This window comes from Camponotus vicinus, unplaced genomic scaffold (assembly GCF_025532165.1).
Source record: "Camponotus vicinus isolate PSW18456_S1 unplaced genomic scaffold, iyCamVici1.0 SCAF_1, whole genome shotgun sequence".
Taxonomy (NCBI): domain Eukaryota; kingdom Metazoa; phylum Arthropoda; class Insecta; order Hymenoptera; family Formicidae; genus Camponotus; species Camponotus vicinus.
Window position 1 is genome coordinate 16,249,714 of NW_028141945.1, and position 8,328 is coordinate 16,258,041.

The following is an 8,328-nucleotide window of genomic DNA, read 5'->3' on the forward strand; positions in this document are numbered from 1 at the left end:
CTCCGGGCGACCGAGAGTTACCTGTCTCGGATACCTTTCGCTGTGCAACTCGGGAGAGTCGACAGGACCGATAAGGATCGGGATGATTCAGAATCTCCTGACCTCGGCCCGTCGATCCTACAATGCAATCCCGAATGTACCGCGCGTATAACGAATGTACGACCGATCCTTCCGAGCTGTCGACGCAACAGGTACGCGATATCCTCGCCGATCGTACATCGCAAATCGCTCGAATACCAATCGTAATATGCCTTACACTGTACTGAGAACGATCTAGATGCGTTCGAGTTACAAAATTCCAATATCTCTGTGACATTTCTGTGCTTCAAATGAACTTTTTTACGTGCTTTTCGTCGGTCATAGATTATAAATTATTTAAATGTTGATTATAATATGTCTTTTTTATATTTTAAATTGGATTAATATTCTGATCAAATATTAAAGTATATTTGTTTGCCTGTACATATTGATGTAAATTATTTTTATAAAAGAATAGCACGTTGTTATCTATGCGGAGCTTTTATAAGCAATCCTAAACTCCGACTTTGAAAAGCGGAAGTCTCGAGAAAACTAGTTGAACTTCCCAATCTAAAAATATATATACTTTCCAATCTTCAAAATTGTCACATGTATTTTAAATTTGCCTTTGTACAGAGAAAACATATCAGGGAACAAACAGCTCCCACGTTGAGGCGCACGGTGCCTCCAGGTGGTGACCGGCTCTCTTTATCCAGTCAGCATCCCCCTCCTTCCGCCTGCTTGAGGAACACGAAGGAGCGATCCCTCTATTGTCACGGAGGGAGTTATTAACGAGGGGATGACGAGAGGGAGAGGGGAATCTCGGAACTACAGCTCTTCTCGTGTGGGAATTGCGCAGACGCACTTCTAAAGCGGAATACCTTAATGCTTCCCGCCAAAACACCATCGAAAAACCTTTTACGTCATGTTCGACCCATACACTGCTGACACGTCACGCGAGGGATCCGATCTGCATTGAGGGTGCCGGGTCGTCGAGCTTTCCCGCCAAAATTCTGGCAGGTGACTATACAACGTCCCCTATAAAATCAATGAAAGATGGATGCTTGTATTAAAACTCACAGCTTTCAAAAATACAAAGATAATTTTAATATTAGAGGGAATCCAAGATCTTTCTTCTAAAAAGAGAGATGTGATTTCAAATCTTAATTTTTTCAAAAATATCATAATTTTGTGTTCTAAACATTATCTATAATTAAGGAAACCAAAAGTTTAATAAATAAAAAATAAGGAATTTCTTGATGAATGTTATAATCGATTTTTTTTCTGATAAAATTAGAGGAATGATAGGAAAATAAATCTATTTTTATTAATTTAAATCAAGACATAAAAGTTCGGGATTATAATCTTGCAACTTGTGAAAGTCTTCTCGTAAAAGACTGTCAGAATCTGACGTGTCTAAGTAATGCGCGTTACGCGAAGGACGATGACATTTCTTTGGATCGGGCTTGTGGGAGAACGAGTATTGTTGAGGGAATTTTTCAAGCTCCCACGTGGTATACATGCCGCCACCCCCCACGTTTTTTCAACGGAAGCGAGCGCACGTGTGCGAATATTCGCATCGTTCGTCTCGCCGGAATGCATATTTCGGAGAAACTATGAGAGCCTGCATTCCCTTCTTTTTTCTCCTTCGCCTCTCGCAGGGCGCACCTTCGTTATATGTGAACACTCTCCCTTTCTCTCCCTCTTGATCGCGCAAGATGCGAGGGGAAACCGTTCACTGTTTGGTTGGGAAAACTAAGAGACTTGTCTCTTTCCAGCGTTCCATCAATATCCATCGTCCGATTGCGTTTTCATGCGTGCCGAGATCCCGGAAGATACACCTGGACGCCTCTTTCCAGGGGTCGATGACATCATTGAGATCATCTCTCGGAGTTTCTCGAGCGGAACAAGAGACGTATAAGATAAATAAATGGTTGACTTGATTGTTTATTTCAATTTCGATGTAGGAATATTAAAATACAAAATATGCAAAAAAGAAAAAAGAAATCTTATAATTTTAAGGAACACACTTGTATAAAAATCGAAGACAACGCAAAAATCATTACTTATGTACTCTAATAATTTTTCCTCATATTAATAATGGGATACAGAGAGTTTGTTTTTCATACCGTCATGTTTAACACACCATCGCAGTACCTTATCGCGTACGTTGAGATCTGACACGTGCCTCGTTGGAACAAGATCCGCCTGCCGAATGCGCATGCAAAGTAGAGAGACGTTGTGCGTCTCGTCGCCGCGACTCTCTGAAATTTTCACGTGGGTGGCGAAGACCGCGATACACAATGGCGCGTCTGCCACGCCACACAATGCCTTTTCTTGCGAGAGGAAGAAAGAAACATCGTGTTTGCCCACGAGCAAAGGTGTCTGGGACGGCGGTACGTTGTCGTGTCGCCAACACCATTGTTCTAGTAAGAGTTGCCATTATTTTGACATTACGATGTAATAATACCGCTTGTTACAACGAGAGTTATAGCCGAGTTGGCACAAATTGACGATGGAATTTTCGACTAAATATTTTAAATAGAAGACAAAAATATTTGAGAAAATATTTCTACTGCAGTAACATATATAAATAAATAATTAATATATCTAATAATTAATTTTATTAATAATGTAATAATTAATTCTATTAATAAATTATTATATCTATTAATTAATATATATATAATAATTAATATATCTGTATGTTAAGCGATTTTTATTTAAAAAAAAACCTATTTCAACAATTATATTAATTTAAAATGCATTTATCATTAATTGACGGTTCCTTATAAAATGTAAAATATTTAATTGGGCTGAAAATTTAACGCGTGATCGTCGATTTTCATCAAGTATCGCATGAAAAGAGAACGCATTATACATAAGAAGCAGAACGGCTCGAGTAAAGAAAGTAAAGAAGACAACTTTACAGTCCTTTAGGAGCGTCGCGTCGGCTCGTCGAAGAAGGCGTCGCGTGAATCATCCGCGGTTCACGTGGGCGGCTGAATCGTACAAGTACCGGCGTACGATACATGGACCAGCTCGAGGGGCCTATTTCACGAGGTTGTCGTCGGTACGAAACAACTATTAGCGTGCCCGATGGCGCATTATGTTCCAGCGTGCACGCGCATTAACGAGCTCCTGGTTCATATCGCACAGAGGAAAGCCAAACACATACATATATACACTTATATACACGTGCTCACATATATACGCATACATATGGACACACATATTAATCCTAAACACCCACCAATCCTCCTTTTCCATTCCCGCCGGGCTGCTTGTATCAGCTTCGAGTGGACTCAATTCTTTTTGTTTAATTTTAAATTGATTTCATTATTTTTATTTATTCACTTTTGCTTTCTTGTTCGATGGTTGCAGGCTGCTAGATCGTATCTATAGGTTTTTAATTTTTGACTGCGTTATTTAAATATTGCTCGAGTGAAAGTTATTCAATGAATGCAACAATATATTTTCTTGAATATATAAATCAATTTAAGTAACAGAACTAATCATCATCTTATTATGTTTTATAGATAGTATTACAATAAGGTTAGTGATAAATTAATATATGTGATTAATTGACATTTTCGATCCGGATTATTATCACACTGCAGAGATTCGATAACATATTTTAATGATAAAATTTTTAAAAATTTATTTTTAGTAAATATTTAATAAAAGATTGCATGCCATAAAATTTCAGTTTTCTTTATCAAAGTATATATATTTTAAAAATAATATTAAAGAAACATTTTTGTTTAACGAAATTGTTATTTTGCTCAATGGCTTATGTTTCAAAATCGATAATGAATCAATTGCAATTGTCCTCTTTTTACCTAAAATACATAACGATGGTTTTGAAGTTTCGTATACTTTCGTCTTTCATTCTGTGCATTTTCAAGGAAATAACAACAGCTACACATCTTTGCTGTGAAATAAATGGTAAAGTTCCCTTCGGGATGATGAATCGATACGCATCACGTTTTCTCGGGGAACAAGAGGGGGAGAGGGTGCGTTCCTCGATTCGTCCCTCGGAATGGAACCGGTCGTTAAGAGAGCTCGACGCAAACACAGTGCAACGTAGTACATAAACTTTCACGATTTTGCCGTCGATAAATCGCCGGTAGTGAAAACCGAGGCAAGGTAGGGCGAGAGAAGGGAGACGATGGGTGGCTAGGTCGTCTTATCCGAAACAAAGGTCACCCCTTCGCGGGGAACTGTGGGAAACTCGGACAGCTGAGGAAGGAAGGAGGACGCGTTTACTCTCCCTTTCGCGGGAGAGTAGAATCGTGCCATGAAGTAGCTCTTTTCATAGCCCTTCAACGACGGATTATCTCTCCGTTCTCTCTCTCAACTAGCGAGGAACTGACATCCCAAGTCGCCTGTAGGCACTCATCATGTATGTACTTGTTATTTATGCTAAACAGTAGGACTAATCTCCATCTTGGTCAATGTTTCTGGAGAAGAGAGTTTACTTCCTCCTCGTATTTCGAAGTTCTTTTGAGTTAACGTGTTTATCATGTTAGAAAGAGAGAATGAAAGAGAGAAAGAGTTCTACATCTCTAAAATTTTATATTTACGAACCTCAGAATTTTTTTAAATGTTTAAACTTTTTAATTATTTAATTTATAAATTTTTGAATATTTTTATGTTCTTTCATATTTTTAGAGAATCTTTGAAACACTTGATTATTTAATCCCTGTGAACGTTTATTTATTCATAAAAGTCTCAATTATTTTTTAAAAATACAAAATACTTCAAGATTCAAAAGAGGAGATATTTTCTAAGAATGTTCAATTTTATTTATATTTGCTGATATTTTCCTTTCTACTTCAAATGCACCGCAGGTATCACCAATAGTTGGTTTTTGCGGGTTATAGATTGCCGTAATTTGTTTTCATCGGAATCCTCTGAATCGACAATATTATAAGGTTGATAGAGAGATCTTTGCCGAGTCTTCAATGATTACCGGCGCTCCTACTGATGGTGATTAGGCGTCGGCATTGCATCCCGAGGATCATTCGTAATCGAGAACAGAATTGAGCGCTCACCGAGCACACTTGTACCGCTGATTGCAGTCATTAATAGAGAAAATTAATGAGTCGGTAGAGCCGACTCGTTTCGTCTTTGTCTTTCCATGTTTCGACATGGTTCTCTTCTAAGCATGCAACTTCAATCTACCAATAAATCACTGCAGTTTATACAGAATATAATCCTTTTCAAATATGGACCGTAATCGAATTGCTTTCATAACCGTGGAAAGGAAATAATTTGAAAACGCTGAACTTTCTTGCTGCTCTCTAAAGATAAAAATAGAGGAAAGCATTCCTTTATAACTATTCTGTGTGTCATATACATATAAAGAAAAAAATAAAGAAGTAGGAAAAAAGGAAGAAAAGAGATAAAGAGTGAATATTCATTATCTTCTAAGATCGAGCTTAAGAAATTTACTGAAAGCATAAAGTATACGAGTTATGTGATATAACAGTACTCTTATAGTAATATCATTAATTATTAGCATTAATAATTATTTGTTATTAGTAATTATTTAATAATTATTATTTAACAATTATAATGAAATTACAATTTATTTATTACAATTATAACACAAAATTAAAGATAATATAATTAATATGGCAATTATATCTGATTTTCAAAAATTTTTATAATAATAAATATTGCAAAAAGAAGCAAAAAAATAAAAAGAAATGATTATGAAATTCAGATATAAAATATGAATATTAGAAATAATAATCAAAATTTGTACTCAAAGGATTATATATATTTTTAATTAAAATTGAAGGAAAAGAAGATAATACAGGTAAAAATTTTCTTGAATAACAGATAAAAAATTGTTAAACAATAACCGTAAGATGTAATAATGGTAGATGTAAAAAAGATAGTTCGTTTAGATAGATTTGCATTGAAACGTGCGTCCCATGTTGGTCATCTTGGAAGGTCGCGCGACGACCTCGACTTTGCAAGTTTCACCCACGATCGATGGTTAGACGGCGAGCCTTCCAGAAGAGACGTCAAAACGTCTCGAAGAACCGGAGGAGTCGGTGGCGCGCCTTTCACCTTGCGTAATTATTCACAGTTCATTATTCAATGTCAGATTATCGTACCGTGACAAGTGTTGCGACGAGTACGCGGCTCGCGCGCTCGTGTGCACGCGGCTTAAGTTAACGCGTAGCCGTCGTATGTGAGGAAAAACGCGCGTGTGAGTGATTAGAGGTCGTGCGTTAATCAGACGATGAAATATTCCATAAAGGAAGTGAGTTGGCTTACCTTCTGGCGGACGCGGGCACGAGCGGCAAGAGTTGGACGACCAGTTCGAGGAATTCCTCGTTCGTGGCCCTTCTGCGCCAACGGGAACTCAAAATACACACCTTCAAACAAGTTTTGCACCACTTTACTGGTAGTTCGAACGTGACGTCTCAATAGAGAGTATATGTAATATTTCCAAAAAATATAAAGGGTGATTTTTTTAATAAATTTAAAATTACTTTTATTTTAAGCAAGAATTATGTTTAAAGCAATTTAATATTACGGTAAATATTGAGAATAAAGAGAGATTTTTGTTGATTAAAAAATACAAATGAATAATGAATCTCTATTTTTCGGATGCTATCAGACATTACTTTAGAATTGGAGCTTATTTATCAATTTGTCTATAAGATTGAAAATCGAAAAATTAAATATTATAGATCTGTCAAGAAAAACTTATCGCTCGGTTTTGGTGTATCGATTTTTTTCTGGCGCGTAAAACCCGTTTTATTCCTCCTATTATCATCGTTACATCTGTAAATGCCCAAATTCCTTAACGACTATACTTTAAGCAAAAATATTCGCGGTTCTCGTGTTTTTTTACACGTCGTCCATCGACAACGTGCGGGACCACCCCGTGCACGTGTCGGTATCAACAGGTGCTGGTTTATGACGCCGCGGCAAAACCGTGGGCACCAACATCGATTCCGATGCAATTTAGATAACTGAAACCGATTCGACAACCCTGAAAACCTGAACGGCGCGACGATAAAAGCGCCGGCCAGCCGACGATTCGTGTATAAATCCGGTATCCTCTCGGCTGACATAATGCGTGAGTCCATGTATCACGAGATCTCACGAGACGGATGTCGATTCTACATGCGACGTATATGGAGTACCTGTATCTCTCTGAGAGACGTGGTTTGATAATACATGCATATGATAATGCGCTCGTAATAATATAAATGACAAAACAAAATTATAAGACAATTATTATTGCTGGCGTATAAAATTAGACGTTCAATTTTATAAATTACCTGTACACGGTTTACCATCATTATTATTTATTAAATTTTATTTTTTTTACGTGTTTATATGTATTTTTTCGAAAAAATCATAATTATTTCGTTGCCTGAAATTCAGCATTTCTTTCTTCATTCCTATCTATTTAGATAAATCCTTGATAAATTCGATTATAGTTTTATTTTTTATGAATACGATATTAAGATCATGCACGAATCGAACATGGAGGAAAGAAATTCGCGTAAAACTGAACGTGCGCAGGTATCGATAGATAATTTTAATCGAGTGTTCGCGGGCATCGAGGCTTATCTGACGCAACAAAGTTTATGCGGACAAGAGGATTGCCAACACATAAAAAACATGCCGTTGTCCTGCTGATATATAAACCTACCTATTCTTTCCATTCTTGCAGTTCCGTTTTCACTCGAGTGTCGAAGCTGTGACCTCACTTCTTGCTTTGTCTCTCTCTTGCTTTGCCAATTATTTATTTCTCCTCTGCAATTTTGACTATAATTGATTTTTCATAAAGTATCAAAATAAATGCAATAAATGCTATGATTAAATTTATCAAATGTGATCGCACATTACTTTTATCTTGAATTTTATATGAAAAAACATTATAAATTATAGGCTACGTTCATATTTGCATATATATAATATATTTGTTCGACATTCATAATAAACTTATGTATTTTTGTATTCAAGTACCTATATATTTATAGAGCATATTCATATATTTAATTTTTATATGTATAATTAATTAAATGCTATGCATTACCTACTGTGAATTCTATCTGTACTCTTATAAGATTCTAGCAGCATTTTTTGCAATTTTTTTAAAAACCTTAATTAAATCTGCGCTCAATATCTTTTTAGTCGTATATAATACTGATTTAACGAGTTACCTACATAAAACTAATTTATAAGATTAAATTATATCATTCGCGAGATTTCGAATGGCAGATTTATTCGTTGAAGCATTATATCTTATTAATATGATGTTTATTACCATTA

The 8,328-nt window shown here is 36.1% G+C and overlaps 1 long non-coding RNA gene across 1 annotated transcript in view; it reads left to right on the forward strand.

Moving 5' to 3' along the window:
• The window catches only part of LOC145977626 (uncharacterized), a 54,374-nt gene extending 52,401 nt beyond the window's left edge, over positions 1-1,973 (forward strand). The window contains exons 2-3 of the long non-coding RNA XR_014440592.1: positions 655-1,038; positions 1,797-1,973. This is a non-coding gene — a long non-coding RNA (uncharacterized LOC145977626). The remainder of the gene's footprint in view (positions 1-654; positions 1,039-1,796) is intronic.
• Positions 1,974-8,328: the final 6,355 nt, after the last annotated feature.